Consider the following 311-nt stretch of genomic DNA (forward strand, 5'->3'; position numbering starts at 1 on the left):
GCTGCCTGTAGGGTTTTGGGGGGTGATTGCTTGATGCTTTGTCCCCAAGGAATGGGACCCCTGCCCACAAATCCCTGCCCATGGACCCCTCCCTGCAGCCCCCTGCCCATTGAACCCCTGCCCATGGACCCCTGCCCACAGATCCCTGCCCACGGACCCCTGCCCATTGACCCCTGCCTGTGGACTCCTGCCCATGGACCCCTGGCTTCACTGGGGGGCTCAGGGCTGTGTGTGGCACGGGGGGGGCTGCCTTTACGGGTTTGGGGGGTGATTGCTTCATGCTTTGTCCCTCAGGGGCGGGGGCCCCGACC

This window comes from Mesitornis unicolor, unplaced genomic scaffold, assembly GCF_000695765.1.
Source record: "Mesitornis unicolor isolate BGI_N332 unplaced genomic scaffold, ASM69576v1 scaffold35716, whole genome shotgun sequence".
Classification (NCBI taxonomy): Eukaryota; Metazoa; Chordata; class Aves; order Mesitornithiformes; family Mesitornithidae; genus Mesitornis; species Mesitornis unicolor.